We start from the raw sequence: 22125 nt of genomic DNA on the forward strand, positions 1-22125 counted from the left end.
GATCACTCTGGATGAACTGCAGAGATCTACAGCTGAGGTGGGAGACTCTGTCCATAGGACAACAATCAGTCGTATATTGCACAAATCTGGCCTTTATGGAAGAGTGGCAAGAAGAAAGCCATTTCTTAAAGATATCCATAAAAAGTGTCATTTAAAGTTTGCCACAAGCCACCTGGGAGACACACCAAACATGTGGAAGAAGGTGCTCTGGTCAGATGAAACCAAAATTGAACTTTTTGGCAACAATGCAAAACGTTTGTTTGGCGTAAAAGCAACACAGCTGACCACACCATCCCCACTGTCAAACATGGTGGTGGCAGCATCATGGTTTGGGCCTGCTTTTCTTCAGCAGGGACAGGGAAGATGGTTAAAATTGATGGGAAGATGGATGGAGCCAAATACAGGACCATTCTGGAAGAAAACCTGATGGAGTCTGCAAAAGACCTGAGACTGGGACGGAGATTTGTCTTCCAACAAGACAATGATCCAAAACATAAATCAAAATCTACAATGGAATGGTTAAAAAATAAACATATCCAGGTGTTAGAATGGCCAAGTCAAAGTCCAGACCTGAATCCAATCGAGAATCTGTGGAAAGAACTGAAAACTGCTGTTCACAAATGCTCTCCATCCAACCTCACTGAGCTCGAGCTGTTTTGCAAGGAGGAATGGGAAAAAAGTTCAGTCTCTCAATGTGCAAAACTGATAGAGACATACCCCAAGCGACTTACAGCTGTAATCGCAGCAAAAGGTGGCGCTACAAAGTATTAACTTAAGGGGGCTGAATAATTTTGCACGCCCAATTTTTCAGTTTTTGATTTGTTAAAAAAGTTTGAAATATCCAATAAATGTCGTTCCACTTCATGATTGTGTCCCACTTGTTGTTGATTCTTCACAAAAAAATACAGTTTTATATCTTTATGTTTGAAGCCTGAAATGTGGCAAAAGGTCGCAAAGTTCAAGGGGGCCGAATACTTTCGCAAGGCACTGTACATGTATAACCTACGACCTGCAACGACTGGCGCATAGAGATATCATTACCATTCCAATTGTATCATACATTAACATTATGAATGTTCATTAATTATGAAGTTAATAACATATCAAATGGCTTTAATTTAATTTTTAATTTTATCCCTGATAATACAACATTAACAGCATAGGAGTCATATCATACACTACGTGACCAAAACAATGTGGACACCTGCTCGTCGAACATGGGCGTTAATTATGGAGTTGCCCCCCCCCCCCCTTTGCTGCTATAACAGCCTCCACTCTTCTGGGAAGGTTTTCCACTAGATGTTGGAACATTGCTGCTATAACAGCCTCCACTCTTCTGGGAAGGCTTTCCACTAGATGTTGGAACATTGCTGCTATAACAGCCTCCACTCTGTGGGAAGGCTTTCCACTAGATGTTGGAACATTGCTGCTATAACAGCCTCCACTCTTCTGGGAAGGCTTTCCACTAGATGTTGGAACATTGCTGCTATAACAGCCTCCACTCTTCTGGGAAGGCTTTCCACTAGATGTTGGAACGATGCTGCAGGGATGTGCTTCCATTCAGCCAGAAGAGCATTAGTGAGGTCGAACACTGATGTTGTGAGATTAGGCCTGGCTCGTAGTTGGTGTTCATATTCATCCCAAAGGTGTCCTATGGGGTTGAGTTCAGGGCTCTGTGCAGGCCAGTCAAGTTCTTCCACAATGATCTCGACAAAACGTTTCTGTGTGGACCTCGCTTTGTGCACAGGGGCATTGTCACGCTGAAACAGGAAAGGGTCTTCCCAAAACTGTTGCCACAAAGTTGGAAGTACAGAATCATCTATAATGTTATTGTATGCTGTAACGTTAAGATTTGCCTTCACTGGAACTAAGTGTCCTAACCATGTAAAACAACCCCAGCCCATTATTCCTCCTCCACCAAACTGTACATTTGACACTGTGATTTGGGGAGGTAGCGTTGTCCTGACATCCGCCAAACCCAGATTTGTCCGTCAGACTGTCAGATAGTGAAGGGTGATTCATCACTCCAGAGAACGCGTTTCTAATGCTCCAGAATCCAATGGGGGTGATCTTTACACCTATCCAGCTGACGCTTGGCATTGTTCATGGTGATATTGGGCTTGTGTGCTGCTGCTCAGCCAGGGAAATCCTGAAGCTCCAGACGAACAGTTATTGTGTTGACGTTGCTTCCAGAGGCAGTTTGGAACTCGGTAGTGAGTGTTGCAACCGAGGACAGATGATTATTTACACGTTATGCTCTTCAGCACTCGGCGGTCACGTTCTGTGAGCTTGTGTGGCCTACCACTTCATAGCTGAACCGTTGTTGCTCCTTGACGTTTCCACTCCACAATAACACCACTTACAGTGGGACAGGGGGCAGCTCTAGCAGGGCAGAAATTTGATGAACTGAGTTGTTGGAAAGATGGCATCCTATGACGGTGACACGTTGAAAAGTCACTGTGCTCTTCAGTAAGGCCATTCTACAGACAATATTTTCTGTGGAGATTGCATGGCTGTGTGCTCGATTTTATACATCTGTCAGCAACGGGTGTGGCTGAAATAGACGAATCCACTCATTTGAAGGCGTGTCCACATTCTATGTTTTGTGTTCTATGTTTTCTATTTATTTTTGTTTGGCCAGGTGTGGTTCTCAATCAGAGGCAGCTGTCTATCGTTGTCTCTGACTGGAAACCATATGTACTAACTGCCTTAATAACTGCCTCTTTACTGCCTTACTAACTGCCTTAATAACTGCCTTACTAACTGCCTTACTAACTGCCTTAATAACTGCCTTACTAACTGCCTTACTAACTGCCTTACTAACTGCCTTACTAACTGCCTTAATAACTGCCTTAATAACTGCCTTAATAACTGCCTTAACTGCCTTACTAACTGCCTTACTAACTGCCTTAATAACTGCCTTACTAACTGCCTTACTAACTGTCTTACTAACTGCCTTAATAACTGCCTTAATAACTGCCTTAATAACTGCCTTACTAACTGCCTTACTAACTGCCTTACTAACTGCCTTAATAACTGCCTTACTAACTGCCTTACTAACTGCCTTACTAACTGCCTTACTAACTGCCTTAATAACTGCCTTAATAACTGCCTTAATAACTGCCTTAATAACTGCCTTACTAACTGCCTTACTAACTGCCTTACTAACTGCCTTACTAACTGCCTTACTAACTGCCTTACTAACTGCCTTAATAACTGCCTTACTAACTGCCTTACTAACTGCCTTACTAACTGCCTTACTAACTGCCTTACTAACTGCCTTACTAACTGCCTTACTAACTGCCTTACTAACTGCCTTAATAACTGCCTTACTAACTGCCTTACTAACTGCCTTACTAACTGCCTTGCTAACTGCCTTACTAACTGCCTTACTAACTGCCTTACTAACTGCCTTACTAACTGCCTTACTAACTGCCTTAATAACTGCCTGACTAAAGGAACCTTTTTGAACTGGAAAGGTTGGTGTCCCGTTTTAGAACCCCGAACCAGGCGCCTTTTACCTTGTAAAGAGAGACTCCCCATGTCTTCCCTTTGATATCAATGACAGCTTAAAGAGGTTATATATAGAAACAGTGGAGCGTACCTTAGGTCTCAGTCTTTCATGGTAACCAGAGTAAAACCTCATCAAATATTCAGTGGTGGTGTTTTTCTGCAACATTTTACCTGAAAAACTAATACAAAACACAGGGCTATTTGTCAGGCCACGTACCAATTTATTATTAATGGCTGAGTAATGCTTACCAGAGTGCCTTTAAGCAAGTATAATTGGCTAATGCAACTAGCGTGAGTAAAAGCCAGCTCTAGCCCAAGCTTCCTCTATAATGGCTTTTTACCATGTTGTAGGTGAGAAGGACAGATTGTTTTCTGACCCTGCCTGGTATTATGCAGATGATGCTATTATCTCCCCATTCAGAGCTTCTTCTACTCATATTTGCCTCCTGTCCTGTCCTCGTTTTAATGCCATCGCTCTCCCTCACAATGGAGACCTGCAAGCATTGACCTCCCCCCCCCATCCCCTCTGGTGTCTCTGGTGTGTGTGTCCTGCTCTCGTATTCTTGGGTAATGAGAGGAAGAGATGGCGGAAGAGGGGAGAAGGGCGAGGGGGGGGGGCTACTGTGGAAGTAGTTGTTGACTGTCGTGGCTGAATAAACCGCTTGATGAGATGGGCCGGCTGGCTGACGGATGGCCGGATGGAGGAGTGGAGAGGAGGAGGAGAGGTGTATGACAGTGCCTCGACCAATAAGAGTGCCTCGACCAACGCATTGATTCACACACAACATCCTATTCCGTTTATAGTGCAATACTTTTGACCAGGGACCCTCCAACGTCACTTTATACCAGGGCTCTCCAACCCTGTACCTGGAGAGCTAGCTTCCTGTAGGTTTTCACTCTCTGCATTTCTGCCTTACTGCCTGCCTTACTGACTTACTGCCTGCCTTACTGACTTACTTCCTGCCTTACTGACTTACTTCCTGCCTTACTGACTTACTTCCTGCCTTACTGGCGTACTGCCTGCCTTACTGGCGTACTGCCTTTCTTACTGACTTACTTCCTGCCTTACTGAGGTACTGTCTGCCTTACTGGCGTACTTCCTGCCTTACTGAGGTACTGTCTGCCTTACTGGCGTACTGCCTGCCTTAATGCCTTACTGCCTGCCTTACTGACTTACTGCCTGCCTTGCTGACTTACTGCCTGCCTTACTGGCGTAATGCCTTACTGATGTACTGCCTGCCTTACTGACTGTCGTACTGACTGCCTTACTGCCTGCCTTACTGCCTGCCTTACTGACTGCCTGTCTTACTGTCTGCCTTACTGCCTGCCTTACAGACTGCCTTCCTTACTGCCTGCCTTACAGACTTAACACCTTCCTTACTGCCTGCCTTACTGACTTAATTACCTTCCTTACTGCCTGCCTTACTACATGCTGTACTGATTGCCTTAATAACTGCCTTAATAACTGCCTTACTAACTGCCTTACTAACTGCTTTACTGACTGCCTTACTAACTGCCTTAATAACTGCCTTAATAACTGCCTTACTAACTGCCTTACTAACTGCCTTACTAACTGCCTTAATAACTGCCTTACTAACTGCCTTACTAACTGCCTTACTAACTGCCTTACTAACTGCCTTACTAACTGCCTTACTAACTGCCTTACTAACTGCCTTACTAACTGCCTTACTAACTGCCTTACTGCCTTAATAACTGCCTTACTAACTGCCTTACTAACTGCCTTACTTACTGCCTTACTAACTGCCTTAATAACTGCTTTACTAACTGTCTCCTTACCTCCTTACTGCCTCCTTACCTTCTTACTGCCTTACTAACTGCCTTAATAACTGCTTTACTAACTGTCTCCTTACCTCCTTACTGCCTCCTTACTGCCTCCTTACCTTCTTACTGCCTTGATAACTGCCTTAATAACTGCCTTACTAACTGCCTTAATAACTGCCTTACTAACTGCCTTAATACCTGCCTTAATAACTGCCTTACTAACTGCCTTACTAACTGCCTTAATAACTGCCTTAATAACTGCCTTAATAACTGCCTTAATAACTGCCTTAATAACTGCCTTAATAACTGCCTTACTAACTGCCTTAATAACTGCCGTACTGACTGCCTTAATAACCGTGGTATACGGTCTGATATACTACGGCTGTCAGCCAATCAGCATTCAGGGCTCGAACCACCCAGTTTATTATCGGAACAGCACACCATGATGTCCCTTTCATCTGTAATTTAATTCATAGATTGAACAATATTTCCGCACTCGCACAAGCACACACACACACACACACACGCAGACACACACACACGCAGACACACACACACGCAGACACACACACACGCAGACACACACACACGCAGACACACACATACGCAGACACACACATACGCAGACACAAACACACACACGCAGACACACACACAGACACACACGCACACACGCAGACACACACGCACACACACACACACGCAGACACACACACACGCAGACACACACACACGCAGACACACACGCACACACACACACACACACACACACACACACACACACACACACACACACACACACACACACACACACACACACACACACACACACACACACATACATGGCCATCTTCCTTCAGTCTACATCAGTTAAAGATGCCAGTTATTTGCGATATCTATATCACCTCATTGTCCTCTCCTGGTTGCATTCAATCACCTCACCGACCAACACTGTGCGTGTGTGTGTGTGTGCGTGTGTGTGTGTGTGTGTGTGTGTGTGTGTGTGTGTGTCTGTGTGTGTGTGTGTGTATAATGCCTCTTTCCAGCTTGCGTCTGCTTGATGGAGCTGGTGCATTATGTCTGGAATGAGCTGAGCGTCTGGGACAGATAGAACAGGGAAATAGACAGGAATGAGGTGTGTCTCCTGCCCAGTTTGTGTGTGTGTGTGTGTGTCTCCTGCCCAGTTGGTGTGTGTGTGTGTCTCCTGCCCAGTTTGTATGTGTGTGTGTGATCGTGCCGTGAATGCCTTTGTGTTTTGTGTGTGTGTGTGTGTCTTCTGCCCAGTAGGGATGTGAGTAATTACCGCCACTTCCATCACCAGCTGTGTGCTGTACATCAAATACTTTCACTCACAAACTCAGCGTCTGGGTTTTAAACATGTCTATCTCTACCTCAACTCCCATGAGGTGTTTCACTTCATCTTGTCATCAGTCACTGTCTCCATCTTGTCATCACCAACTGTCTTCATCTTGTCATCTCCAACTGTCTTCATCTTGTCATCACTAACTGTCTCCATCTTGTCATCATTCACTGTCTCCATCTTGTCATCAGTCACTGTCTCCATCTTGTCATCACCAACTGTCTTCATCTTGTCATCACCAACTGTCTTCATCTTGTCATCACTAACTGTCTTCATCTTGTCATCACTAACTGTCTTCATCTTGTCATCACTAACTGTCTTCATCTTGTCATCACTAACTGTCTTCATCTTGTCATCACTAACTGTCTCCATCTTGTCATCATTCACTGTCTCCATCTTGTCATCAGTCACTGTCTCCATCTTGTCATCACTAACTGTCTTAATCTTGTCATCAGTCACTGTCTCCATCTTGTCATCACTAACTGTCTTCATCTTGTCATCACTAACTGTCTCCATCTTGTCATCAGTCACTGTCTCCATCTTGTCATCACTAACTGTCTCCATCTTGTCATCAGTCACTGTCTCCATCTTGACTTCACTAACTGTCTCCATCTTGTCATCACTAACTGTCTCCATCTTGTCATCAGTCACTGTCTCCATCTTGTCATCACAAACTGTCTCCATCTTGTCATCACTAACTGTCTCCATCTTGTCATCAGTCACTGTCTCCATCTTGACTTCACTAACTGTCTCCATCTTGTCATCACTAACTGCCTCCATCTGGTCATCACTAACTGTCTCCATCTTTTCATCACTAACTGTCTCCATCTTGTCATCAGTCACTGTCTCCATCTTGTCATCACTAACTGTCTCCATCTTGTCATCATTCACTGTCTCCATCTTGTCATCAGTCACTGTCTCCATCTTGTCATCACTAACTGTCTTAATCTTGCCATCACTAACTGTCTCCATCTTGTCATCACTGTCTCCATCTTTTCATCAGGCACTGTCTCCATCTTGTCATCACTAACTGTCTCCATCTTGTCATCAGTCACTGTCTCCATCTCGTCATCACTAACTATCTCCATCTTGTCATTCACCAGAGGTGGAACCAAGTCACTATTATTTGAATTCTCATGCCACAAGGTCTGAGTCGTGAGTCCTCTACATATAAAATGACTATGACTAACCTGACAAACATTGACTCTGTACCGGTACCCCCTGTATATAGCCTCCACATTGACTCTGTACCGGTACCCCCTGTATATAGCCTCCACATTGACTCTGTACCGGTACCCACTGTATATAGCCTCCACATTGACTCTGTACCGGTACCCCCTCTCTATAGCCTCCACATTGACTCTGTACCGGTACCCCCTGTCTATAGCCTCCACATTGACTCTGTACCGGTACCCCCTGTATATAGCCTCCACATTGACTCTGTACTGGTACACCCTGTATATAGCCTCCACATTGACTCTGTACCGTAACACCCTGTATATAGCCTCCACATTGACTCTGTACCGTAATACCCTGTATATAGCCTCCACATTGACTCTGTACCGGTACCACCTGTATATAGCCTCCACATTGACTCTGTACTGGTACCCCCTGTATATAGCCTCCACATTGACTCTGTACTGGTACCCCCTGTATATAGTCTCCACATTGACTCTGTACTGGTACCCCCTGTATATAGCCTCCACATTGACTCTGTACCGGTACCCCCTTGTATATAGCCTCCACATTGACTCTGTACCGGTACCCCCTGTATATAGCCTCCACATTGACTCTGTACCGGTACCCCCTGTATATAGCCTCTACATTGACTCTGTACCGGTACCCCCTGTATATAGTCTCCACATTGACTCTGTACCGGTACCCCCTGTATATAGCCTCCACATTGACTCTGTACCGTAACCCCCTGTATATAGCCTCCACATTGACTCTGTACTGGTACCCCCTGTATATAGCCTCCACATTGACTCTGTACTGGTACCCCCTGTATATAGCATCCACATTGACTCTGTACCGTAACACCCTGTATATAGCCTCCACATTGACTCTGTACTGGTACCCCCTGTATATAGCATCCACATTGACTCTGTACCGTAACACCCTGTATATAGCCTCCACATTGAGTCTGTACTGGTACTCTCTTGAGTCATCTCCAAATCGTTGTACGAGCAAGTCAAGTCTCCAGTCAAGTAAAACATAGATATATATATATCAATACATGGATTTACTTATTAATCTACAAATGGAGACCGTGGGACTATAAGGTTCTATCTTGCAGGTTAGTCATGAATGAGTCACATACAGCATAATACTGTAGATCTGTAGTCGTACATGAGATTACGGTATTGGACATAATGGGGGTTTTAGGTTGAGATTACGGTATTGGACATAATGGGGGTTTTAGGTTGAGATTAAGGTATTGGATGTTATGGGGGTTTTAGGTTGAGATTACGGTATTGTGCATAATGGGGGTTTTAGGTTGAGATTAAGGTATTGTGCATAATGGGGGTTTTAGGTTGAGATTACGGTATTGGATGTTATGGGGGTTTTAGGTTGAGATTACGGTATTGTGCATAATGGGGGTTTTAGGTTGAGATTAAGGTATTGTGCATAATGGGGGTTTTAGGTTGAGATTACGGTATTGGATGTTATGGGGTTTTAGGTTGAGATTACGGTATTGTGCATTATGGGGGTTTTAGGTTAAGATTAAGGTATTGGATGTTATGGGGGTTTTAGGTTGAGATTACGGTATTGTGCATAATGGGGGTTTTAGGTTGAGATTAAGGTATTGTGCAAAATGGGGGTTTTAGGTTGAGATTACGGTATTGGATGTTATGGGGGTTTTAGGTTGAGATTACGGTATTGTGCATAATGGGGGTTTTAGGTTGAGATTAAGGTATTGTGCATAATGGGGGTTTTAGGTTGAGATTACGGTATTGGATGTTATGGGGGTTTTAGGTTGAGATTACGGTATTGTGCATTATGGGGGTTTTAGGTTGAGATTACGGTATTGGATGTTATGGGGTTTTAGGTTGAGATTACGGTATTGTGCATTATGGGGGTTTTAGGTTGAGATTACGGTATTGGATGTTATGGGGGTTTTAGGTTGAGATTATGGTATTGTGCATTATGGGGGTTTTAGGTTGAGATTACGGTATTGGATGTTATGGGGGTTTTAGGTTGAGATTACGGTATTGTGCATTATGGGGGTTTTAGGTTGAGATTACGGTAATGGATGTTATGGGTGTTTTAGGTTGAGATTACGGTAATGGATGTTATGGGGGTTTTAGGTTGAGATTACGGTATTGGATGTTATGGGGGTTTTAGGTTGAGATTACGGTATTGGATGTTATGGGGGTTTTAGGTTGAGATTACGGTATTGTGCATTATGGGGGTTTTAGGTTGAGATTACGGTAATGGATGTTATGGGGGTTTTAGGTTGCGATTACGGTAATGGATGTTATGGGGGTTTTAGGTTGAGATTACGGTAATGGATGTTATGGGGGTTTTAGGTTGAGATTACGGTATTGGATGTTATGGGGGTTTTAGGTTGAGATTACGGTATTGTGCATTATGGGGGTTTTAGGTTGAGATTACGGTATTGGATGTTATGGGGGTTTTAGGTTGAGATTACGGTATTGTGCATTATGGGGGTTTTAGGTTGAGATTACGGTAATGGATGTTATGGGGGTTTTAGGTTGAGATTACGGTAATGGATGTTATGGGGGTTTTAGGTTGAGATTACGGTATTGGATGTTATGGGGGTTTTAGGTTGAGATTACGGTATTGGATGTTATGGGGGTTTTAGGTTGAGATTACGGTATTGTGCATTATGGGGGTTTTAGGTTGAGATTACGGTAATGGATGTTATGGGGGTTTTAGGTTGCGATTACGGTAATGGATGTTATGGGGGTTTTAGGTTGAGATTACGGTAATGGATGTTATGGGGGTTTTAGGTTGAGATTACGGTATTGGATGTTATGGGGGTTTTAGGTTGAGATTACGGTATTGGATGTTATGGGGGTTTTAGGTTGAGATTACGGTATTGTGCATTATGGGGGTTTTAGGTTGAGATTACGGTAATGGATGTTATGGGGGTTTTAGGTTGAGATTACGGTAATGGATGTTATGGGGGTTTTAAGGTTGAGTTTAGAGTAATGGGTGGGGGTTCAACCAGTTTAATAATTTTGTCATGGGCGGGGGGGGGGGGGGGGGGTAGTTTGGACAGAGGGTAGCCCTCACCTCCTCTCACAGATTACTGTTAGGATCAATCACCTCGTCTCACAGATTACTACTAGGATCAATCCCATCGTCTCACAGATTACTGCTAGGATCAATCACCTCGTCTCACAGATTACTGCAAGGATCAATCACCTCGTCTCACAGATTACTGCTATGATCAATCACCTCGTCTCACAGATTACTGCTATGATCAATCACCTTGTCTCACAGATTACTGCTAGGATCAATCACCTCATCTCACAGATTACTGCTAGGATCAATCACCTCATCTCACAGATTACTGCTAGGATCAATCACCTCATCTCACAGATTACTGCAAGGATCAATCAACTCGTCTCTCAGTTTACCACACAGTAGATGTGAGGTGTGTGAGGATTAGGGAAGAGTGTGTGTGTGTGTGTGTGTGTGTGTGTGTGTGTGTGTGTGTGTGTGTGTGTGTGTGTGTGTGTGTGTGTGTGTGTGTGTGTGTGTGTGTGTGTGTGTGTGTGTGTGTGTGCTGTTTCTATTTTCTGCTGAATCTGTGTATCTGGCACTCCCTCTCTTAATGTGAGAGTCCAGAGGGGATTTGGGTCATGGCAGAGAGAGCATGGAACAGATTTTTCAGTAAATGGTTTATTGATTTGTATCTCCCTCAAGACAGTAGCTGTTATGAGATTAGATGTTAATCATTGCTGGCGCTCAGATCATCATGTGCGGTACTGGATTAACACGTAATCCATGTATTTACATAATATAGGACTGCTGCAACATACCGCCTATTGTGTTTGTTTTTAACAGAGTCAAAATTTGATTTAGACCACAGAATGCATTTTACATTGTTTTATTTTCTCTCTCTTAGTCTCTAGCTTTGTAACGTCGGCGTATTGAGGAATTAGTTGTGAGAAAATTATTTCAGTTTGACAGATGACTTCTGGAGGTCTGGAGAAGAGAAGGTCTGGAGTTTAGGGATTTACGTGACAGTAACCATCTACTTACTTTCTGTCAGTGTTATTAATGATTTTCATCAATGCACATTGATCAGAGCCTTAGCGGAGGAAAAGCAGAGAGAGGAGGGAGGAGGAGAGAGGAGAGAGAAAAGTGAGAGAAAAGAGAGAAAGAAAGAGAGAGAAAGAGAGAGAGAATGTATGACCATATTAGAGAGACATATTTCCCTCAGATTACACAGATCCACAAAGAATTCGAAAACAAATCAAATTTTGAAAAACTCCCATATCTACTGGGTGAAATTCCACAGTGTGACATCACAGCAGCAAGATTTGTGACCTGTTGCCACGAGAAAAGGGCAACCAGTGAAGAACACACACCATTGTAAATACAACCCATATTTATGCTTATTTATTTTATCTTGTGTCCTTTAACCATTTGTACATTGTTAAAACACTGTATATATATATATATAATATGACATTTGTAATGTCTTTATTGTTTTGAAACTTCTGTATGTGTAATGTTTACTGTTAATTTTTGTTGTTTTTCACTTTATATTTTCACTTTGTATGTTGTCTACCTCACTTGCTTTGGCAATGTTAACACATGTTTCCCATGCCAATAAAGCCCTTGAATTGAATTGAATAGAGAGAAACGTGAGAGAAAAGAAAGTGAGTGAGAAAGAGAAAAGAGAGAGAAAGAGAGAGAGCGAGACATAATTCCTATTGAGAAAGGCTGCCGTAGGCAGACATGGCTCTCAAGAGGTGACAGGCTATGTGCACAAAACCCACAAAATGAGGTGGAAACTGAGCTGCACTTCATAACCTCCTGCCCAATGTATGACCATATTAGAGACATATTTCCCTCAGATTACACAGATCCACAAAGAATTCGAAAACAAATCCAATTTTGATAAACTCCCATATCTACTGGGTGAAATTCCACAGTGTGCCTCACAGCAGCAAGATTTGTGACCTGTTGCCACGAGAAAATGGCAACCAGTGAAGAACAAACACCATTGTAAATACAACCCATATTTATGTTTATATATTTTCCCTTTTCCCTACTTTTACCATTTGTAAATCATTACAACACTGTATATAGACATAATATGACATTTGTAATGTCTTTATTATTTTTGGAACTAATGTTTACTGTTCAGTTTTATCGTTTATTAAACTTTTGTTTATTATCTATCTCACATGCTTTGGCAATTTGAACGTGTGTTTCCCATGTCAACAAAGCCCCTTAAAGTTAAATTGAGAGAGAGTGGAAAGAGATGACTCAAGTAGCGAAGTAAACTATAAGAATGGACGTTACATACAACGTATCACGTTTAACAAACCAAACATTAAAATACCGTTATAGAAGGTAGAGTAAAAACCCAATCTGGTCCGTGTATCAATACCGGTTTATCAAAAAATAAGGTTTACAGTCCAGTCCTCTGTGTGTATAGTTGTCCAGTCCAGTCCTATGTGTGTATAGTTGTCTAGTCCTATTTGTGTATAGTTGTACAGTCCAGTCCTATATGTGTATAGTTGTACAGTCCAGTCCTATATGTGTATAGTTGTACAGTCCAGTCCTATATGTGTATAGTTGTACAGTCCAGTCCTCTGTGTGTATAGTTGTCCAGTCCAGTCCTATGTGTGTATAGTTGTCTAGTCCTATATGTGTATAGTTGTCTAGTCCTATGTGTGTATAGTTGTCTAGTCCTATTTGTGTATAGTTGTACAGTCCTATGTGTGTATAGTTGTCCAGTCCTATGTGTGTATAGTTGTCTAGTCCTATGTGTGTATAGTTGTCCAGTTCTATGTGTGTATAGTTGTCCAGTTCTATGTGTGTATAGTTGTCCAGTCCAGTCCTATGTGTGTATAGTTGTACAGTCCTATGTGTGTATAGTTGTCCAGTCCAGTCCTATGTGTGTATAGTTGTACAGTCCAGTCCTATATGTGTATAGTTGTACAGTCCAGTCCTATATGTGTATAGTTGTACAGTCCAGTCCTATATGTGTATAGTTGTACAGTCCAGTCCTATGTGTGTATAGTTGTCCAGTCCAGTCCTATGTGTGTATAGTTGTCCAGTCCTATGTGTGTATAGTTGTACAATCCTATGTGTGTATAGTTGTACAGTCCAGTCCTATGTGTGTATAGTTGTCCAGTCCTATGTGTGTATAGTTGTACAGTCCAGTCCTATATGTGTATAGTTGTACAGTCCAGTCCTATATGTGTATAGTTGTACAGTCCAGTCCTATATGTGTATAGTTGTACAGTCCAGTCCTATATGTGTATAGTTGTACAGTCCAGTCCTATATGTGTATAGTTGTACAGTCCAGTCCTATGTGTGTATAGTTGTACAGTCCAGTCCTATATGTGTATAGTTGTACAGTCCAGTCCTATATGTGTATAGTTGTACAGTCCAGTCCTATATGTGTATAGTTGTACAGTCCAGTCCTATATGTGTATAGTTGTACAGTCCAGTCCTATATGTGTATAGTTGTACAGTCCAGTCCTATATGTGTATAGTTGTACAGTCCAGTCCTATGTGTGTATAGTTGTACAGTCCAGTCCTATGTGTGTATAGTTGTACAGTCCAGTACTATATGTGTATAGTTGTACAGTCCAGTCCTATGTGTGTATAGTTGTACAGTCCAGTCCTATATGTGTATAGTTGTCCAGTCCTATATGTGTATAGTTGTACAGTCCAGTCCTATATGTGTATAGTTGTACAGTCCAGTCCTATATGTGTATAGTTGTACAGTCCAGTCCTATATGTGTATAGTTGTACAGTCCAGTCCTATGTGTGTATAGTTGTCCAGTCCAGTCCTATGTGTGTATAGTTGTACAGTCCAGTCCTATGTGTGTATAGTTGTACAGTCCAGTCCTATATGTGTATAGTTGTACAGTCCAGTCCTATGTGTGTATAGTTGTACAGTCCAGTCCTATGTGTGTATAGTTGTACAGTCCTGTCCTATATGTGTATAGTTGTACAGTCCAGTCCTATATGTGTATAGTTGTACAGTCCAGTCCTATGTGTGTATAGTTGTCCAGTCCAGTCCTATATGTGTATAGTTGTACAGTCCAGTCCTATGTGTGTATAGTTGTCCAGTCCTATATGTGTATAGTTGTACAGTCCAGTCCTATATGTGTATAGTTGTACAGTCCAGTCCTATGTGTGTATAGTTGTCCAGTCCAGTCCTATATGTGTATAGTTGTACAGTCCAGTCCTATGTGTGTATAGTTGTACAGTTCTATATGTGTATAGTTGTACAGTCCAGTCCTATATGTGTATAGTTGTACAGTCCAGTCCTATGTGTGTATAGTTGTCCAGTCCTATATGTGTATAGTTGTACAGTCCAGTCCTATATGTGTATAGTTGTACAGTCCAGTCCTATATGTGTATAGTTGTCCAGTCCAGTCCTATGTGTGTATAGTTGTACAGTCCAGTCCTATATGTGTATAGTTGTACAGTCCAGTCCTATATGTGTATAGTTGTACAATCCTATGTGTGTATAGTTGTACAGTCCAGTCCTATATGTGTATAGTTGTCCAGTCCTATATGTGTATAGTTGTACAGTCCAGTCCTATATGTGTATAGTTGTACAGTCCAGTCCTATATGTGTATAGTTGTCCAGTCCAGTCCTATGTGTGTATAGTTGTACAGTCCAGTCCTATATGTGTATAGTTGTACAGTCCAGTCCTATATGTGTATAGTTGTACAGTCCAGTCCTATATGTGTATAGTTGTACAGTCCAGTCCTATGTGTGTATAGTTGTACAGTCCAGTCCTATGTGTGTATAGTTGTACAGTCCAGTCCTATATGTGTATAGTTGTACAGTCCAGTCCTATATGTGTATAGTTGTCCAGTCCTCTATGTGTATAGTAAACAGCGTGACTGGGGCTTTTCTGATTGAAGCACGTTTCACTGCAATATTCTCCAGTAAATGTCAAGGCTCCACTCTCTCCTGAGGCCTCGATGCCAGGTTTGTCCTGCTGGATACTGCACTTACTTGTCCATCTTTGTTCTCTCAGCTCTTTCTGTCTGCAGCTGGTTAAAGTTTGATTTAAGTAAACAAGGCTTGATTCCTTTCCTCGGTGCCACCTAACAACATGATTGCAACGAGTCACTCTCTGTAAATTCCCCTTTCAGCTTTACCCCGGCCAGTATAGATGGCAGCAGTCACAAGAGATACCGCTCCACTTCCACTGTGACCAATGCCATTGTGCTGAAATCTGAAGGAGATATTTGAATTCCATGAAAAACAATCTAATACAACTTGTGGTCCCCCCCAATTCAGTCCCATTAAAAATCATATTTTCCACTAACCCTCATTTATTTATTCAACCTTTATTCAACCTGTTTTTTAACCTTTATTTAACTAGGCAAGCCAGTTAAAGCCAGTTATTTACAATGACGGCCTACCAAAAGGCAAAAGGCCTCCTGCGGGGACGAGTGTCTGGGATTAAATAAACTATAGGAAAATAAACACACATCACGACAAGAGAAACACCACAACACTACATGTAGAGAGACGTAAAACAGCAACACAGCATGGTAGCAACACAACATGACAACAACATGGTAGCAACACAACATGACAACAACATGGTAGCAACACAACATGGCAACAACATGGTAGCAACACAACATGACAACAACATGGTAGCAGAACAACATGACAACAACATGGTAGCAGAACAACATGACAACAACATGGTAGCAACACAACATGACAATAACATGGTAGCAACACAACATGACAACAACATGGTAGCAACACAACATGACAACAACATGGTAGCAGCACAACATGACAACAACATGGTAGCAACAACATGGTAGCAACACAACATGACAACAACATGGTAGCAACACAACATGGTAGCAACACAACATGGCAACAACATGGTAGCAACACATGACAACAACATGGTAGCAACACAACATGGTAGCAGCACAAAACATAGTACAAACCTTATTGGGCACAGACAACACCACAAAGGGCAAGAAGGTAGAGACAACAATATGTTACGCAAAGCAGCCACAACTGTCACTAAGAGTGTCCATGATTGAGTCTTTGAATGAAGAGATGGAGATGAAACTGTCCAGTTTGAGTGTTTGTTGCAGCTCGTTCCAGTCGCTAGCTGCAGCGAACTGAAAAGAGGAGCGACCCAGGGATGTGTTCGTTGCAGCTCGTTCCAGTCTCTAGCTGCAGAGAACTGAAAAGAGGAGCGACCCAGGGATGTGTGCTTTGGGGACCTTTAACAGAATGTGACTGGCAGAACGGGTGTTGTATGTGGAGGATGAGGGCTGCAGTAGATATCTCAGATAAGGGGAAGTGAGGCCTAAGAGGGTTTTATAAATAAGCATCAACTAGTGGGTCTTGCGATGGGTGTACAGAGATGACCAGTTTACAGAGGAGTATAGAGTGCAGTGACGTGTCCTATAAGGAGCATTGGTGACAAATCTGATGGCCGAAAGGTAAAGAACATCTAGCCACTCGAGCACCCTTACCCGCTGATCTATAAATTATGTCTCCGTAATCTAGCATGGGTAGGATGGTTATCTGAATCAGCGTTATTTTGGCAGCTGAGGAGAAAAAGGAGCGATTTACGATAGAGGAAACCAAGTCCAGATTTAACTTTAGCCTGCAGCTTTGATATGTGCTGAGAGAAGGACAGTGTACCATCTAGCCATACTCCCAAGTACTTGTATGAGGTGACTACCTCAAGCTCTAAACCCTCAGAGGTAGTAATCAAACCTTTGGGGAGAGGGGCATTAATCTTACCAAACCACACTCAGAACAAGGTTAAGGGAAGGTGAAGCTCGTTGGACACTAAGAAAGCTTTGTTGTAGACTGTTTAACACAACATCTGTGGAGGGGCCAGCTGAGTATAAGACTGTCATCTGCATATAAATGGATGAGAGAGATTCCTACTGCCTGAGCTATGTTGTGATGTAAACCCTAACCTTACTAGCCCAAAAACCTAACCTTAACCCTAAACCTAAACCTTAGTTTCTAACTCTAACCTTAAAATGAACCCTAGCTCCTAACCCTAAAACTAATTCTAACCCTAAACCCTAGCTCCTAACCCTAACCCTAAAACTAATTCTAACCCTAAACCCTAGCTCCTAACCCTAAAACTAAAACTAATTCTAACCCTAAACCTTAGCTCCTAGCCCTAACCCTAACCCTTAGCTCCTAACCCTAACCCTAAACCTAGTTCTAACTCTAAAACTAATTCTAACCTTAGCTCCTAACCCTAACTCTAAACCTTAGCTCCTAACCCTAACTCTAAACCTTAGCTCCTAACCCTAACCCTAAACCTTGTTCTAACCCTAAAACGAATTCTAACTCTAAACCTTAGCTCCTAACCCTAACCCTAAACCTAGTTCTAACTCTAAAACTAATTCTAACCTTAGCTCCTAACCCTAACTCTAAACCTTAGCTCCTAACCCTAACCCTAAACCTTAGCTCCTAGCCCTAACCCTAAACCTTGTTCTAACCCTAAAACGAATTCTAACTCTAAACCTTAGCTCCTAACCCTAACCCTTAGCTCATAACCCTAACCCTAAACCTAGTTCTAACTCTAAAACTAATTCTAACCTTAGCTCCTAACCCTAACTCTAAACCTTAGCTCCTAACCCTAACCCTAAACCTTAGCTCCTAACCCTAACCATAAACCTAGTTCTAACCCTAAAACTAATTCTAACCTTAGCTCCTAACCCTAAACCTACTTCTAACCCTAAAACTAATTCTAACCTTAGCTCCTAACCCTAAACCTAGTTCTAACCTTAAAACGAATTCTAAACTTAACCCTTAACCTTAGTGTTACATCTGGGGAGGGGCCAGCTGAGTATAAGACTGTCATCTGCATATAAGTGGATGAGAGAGATTCCTACTGCCTGAGTTATGTTGTGATGTAAACCCTAACCTTACTAGCCCAAAAACCTAACCTTAACCCTAACTCTAACCTTAAAATGAACCCTAGCTCCTAACCCTAAAACTAATTCTAACCCTAAACCCTAGCTCCTAACCCTAACCCTAAAACTAATTCTAACCCTAAACCCTAGCTCCTAACCCTAAAACTAAAACAAATTCTAACCCTAAACCTTAGCTCCTAGCCCTAGACCTAGTTCTAACCCTAAAACGAATTCTAACTCTAAACCTTAGCTCCTAACCCTAACCCTAACCCTTAGCTCCTAACCCTAACCCTAAACCTAGTTCTAACTCTAAAACTAATTCTAACCTTAGCTCCTAACCCTAACTCTAAACCTTAGCTCCTAACCCTAACCCTAAACCTTAGCTCCTAACCCTAACCCTAAACCTTGTTCTAACCCTAAAACGAATTCTAACTCTAAACCTTAGCTCATAACCCTAACCCTTAGCTCATAACCCTAACCCTAAACCTAGTTCTAACTCTAAAACTAACTCTAAACCTTAGCTCCTAACCCTAACTCTAAACCTTAGCTCCTAACCCTAACCCTAAATCTTAGCTCCTAACCCTAACCATAAACCTAGTTCTAACCCTAAAACTAATTCTAACCTTAGCTCCTAACCCTAAATCTAGTTCTAACCCTAAAACTAATTCTAACCTTAGCTCCTAACCCTAAACCTAGTTCTAACCTTAAAACGAATTCTAAACTTAACCCTTAACCTTAGTGTTACATCTGGGGAGGGGCCAGCTGAGTATAAGACTGTCATCTGCATATAAGTGGATGAGAGAGATTCCTACTGCCTGAGTTATGTTGTGATGTAAACCCTAACCTTACTAGCCCAAAAACCTAACCTTAACCCTAAACCTAAACCTTAGTTTCTAACTCTAACCTTAAAATGAACCCTAGCTCCTAACCCTAAAACTAATTCTAACCCTAAACCCTAGCTCCTAACCCTAACCCTAAAACTAATTCTAACCCTAAACCCTAGCTCCTAACCCTAAAACTAAAACTAATTCTAACCCTAAACCTTAGCTCCTAGCCCTAACCCTAACCCTTAGCTCCTAACCCTAACCCTAAACCTAGTTCTAACCCTAAAACTAATTCTAACCTTAGCTCCTAACCCTAACTCTAAACCTTAGCTCCTAACCCTAACCCTAAACCTTAGCTCCTAACCCTAACCCTAAACCTTGTTCTAACCCTAAAACGAATTCTAACTCTAAACCTTAGCTCCTAACCCTAACCCTAAACCTAGTTCTAACTCTAAAACTAATTCTAACCTTAGCTCCTAACCCTAACTCTAAACCTTAGCTCCTAACCCTAACCCTAAACCTTAGCTCCTAGCCCTAACCCTAAACCTTGTTCTAACCCTAAAACGAATTCTAACTCTAAACCTTAGCTCCTAACCCTAACCCTTAGCTCATAACCCTAACCCTAAACCTAGTTCTAACTCTAAAACTAATTCTAACCTTAGCTCCTAACCCTAACTCTAAACCTTAGCTCCTAACCCTAACCCTAAACCTTAGCTCCTAACCCTAACCATAAACCTAGTTCTAACCCTAAAACTAATTCTAACCTTAGCTCCTAACCCTAAACCTAGTTCTAACCCTAAAACTAATTCTAACCTTAGCTCCTAACCCTAAACCTAGTTCTAACCTTAAAACGAATTCTAAACTTAACCCTTAACCTTAGTGTTACATCTGGGGAGGGGCCAGCTGAGTATAAGACTGTCATCTGCATATAAGTGGATGAGAGAGATTCCTACTGCCTGAGTTATGTTGTGATGTAAACCCTAACCTTACTAGCCCAAAAACCTAACCTTAACCCTAAACCTAAACCTTAGTTTCTAACTCTAACCTTAAAATGAACCCTAGCTCCTAACCCTAAAACTAATTCTAACCCTAAACCCTAGCTCCTAACCCTAACCCTAAAACTAATTCTAACCCTAAACCCTAGCTCCTAACCCTAAAACTAAAACGAATTCTAACCCTAAACCTTAGCTCCTAGCCCTAGACCTAGTTCTAACCCTAAAACGAATTCTAACTCTAAACCTTAGCTCCTAACCCTAACCCTAACCCTTAGCTCCTAACCCTAACCCTAAACCTAGTTCTAACTCTAAAACTAATTCTAACCTTAGCTCCTAACCCTAACTCTAAACCTTAGCTCCTAACCCTAACCCTAAACCTTAGCTCCTAACCCTAACCCTAAACCTTGTTCTAACCCTAAAACGAATTCTAACTCTAAACCTTAGCTCCTAACCCTAACCCTTAGCTCATAACCCTAACCCTAAACCTAGTTCTAACTCTAAAACTAATTCTAACCTTAGCTCCTAACCCTAACCCTAAACCTTAGCTCCTAACCCTAACCCTAAACCTTAGCTCCTAACCCTAACCATAAACCTAGTTCTAACCCTAAAACTAATTCTAACCTTAGCTCCTAACCCTAAACCTAGTTCTAACCCTAAAACTAATTCTAACCTTAGCTCCTAACCCTAAACCTAGTTCTAACCTTAAAACGAATTCTAAACTTAACCCTTAACCTTAGTGTTATGGAGTCTAGTTGATAGGTAATCGACTAGCCTGACTGCTACCCCGGACTCCGTGTGTAGGGATTTGTACAATGCATGAACAAGGCTATTGAACTTGACATTGGTGTCAGTATTTATTCCTTTATCCAACACATCATACTGAAACATGATATGAGAAGTGTCTTGAAAACCAAACGTTTGATATTTTTGTAGCTAAGTGCAGTTTAATCGCTGTTACGTTCCATATGAAAACACACGCCGTTTCCTACTTCTAGTCACAACACTGATCAACTTGTTGTTAGCTGGCTAGCTAGCATCACTACCTACCTCGATGACTGAAGGCAAAGAAATCTCCCATTCCATCGCTATGGCAGCGAACATTCCGCCACCAAATCCTATGGCTCTCACAGGGGACTGGAATACTAATTGGGACAACTTCAGGGATGAATTTGAGGACTATGCGCTGGCGACCGGTCTACATGAGGAACCCAACAAGGTACAAGCTGCGACTCTGAGGAGTTTAATGGGCAGCCAGAAACGTCATTTACGAGTGGTTCGTTTTTGGAAGCTGCAAGCAGGAAGAGGGTGAGTCAGTACACAACTTTGTAACCCGTTTGAGAGAGAAATCCGCCACTTGCGAATACGGGGGATTGAAAGATTTGATTCATGACAAAATAGTTCTGGGAATTGCAAATGAGGATACTCGCCGGCGTCTACTGAGAGAGAGAGACTTAACATTAGTAACTGCCATTGAAATGTGGCGCACTGCCGAAGTCACTGACATGAGAATGAGAGCAATGGAAATCGAAAACACACGCTCCGA

Source organism: Oncorhynchus mykiss, chromosome 11 (assembly GCF_057628025.1).
Source record: "Oncorhynchus mykiss isolate SJ-2025 chromosome 11, ASM5762802v1, whole genome shotgun sequence".
Classification (NCBI taxonomy): Eukaryota; Metazoa; Chordata; class Actinopteri; order Salmoniformes; family Salmonidae; genus Oncorhynchus; species Oncorhynchus mykiss.